We start from the raw sequence: 285 nt of genomic DNA, 5'->3' as shown, positions 1-285 counted from the left end.
TTCCTAATAAAATAAGAGAAAAACACATCATTTTCTATTCATCATTTCAACCTCTTTCATAAGAGAAAAAAATAATTCTCAAAGAATTAACAATGACATTGGAGGAAATTACGGGTGAAAAGGTGAGTTAAAACAAAACTGCCTGAAAAATACTGGTTTACATTAACATGTAAAAATATCATTTGCAAATATAAAAGTGTGGCCCTAAAAAGAGCAGTGTCTCTCCTCATTAACCTATAATGAAAAAATGCAAGGACAAAACTTTCAGTAATTTGTCAAACAGAA

Source organism: Leptonychotes weddellii, chromosome 2 (genome assembly GCF_054177405.1).
Source record: "Leptonychotes weddellii isolate Sample4059 chromosome 2, ASM5417740v2, whole genome shotgun sequence".
NCBI classification, from domain to species: domain Eukaryota; kingdom Metazoa; phylum Chordata; class Mammalia; order Carnivora; family Phocidae; genus Leptonychotes; species Leptonychotes weddellii.
The sequence above is the reverse complement of the archived record's forward strand: the minus strand, read 5'-3'. Positions refer to the sequence as shown.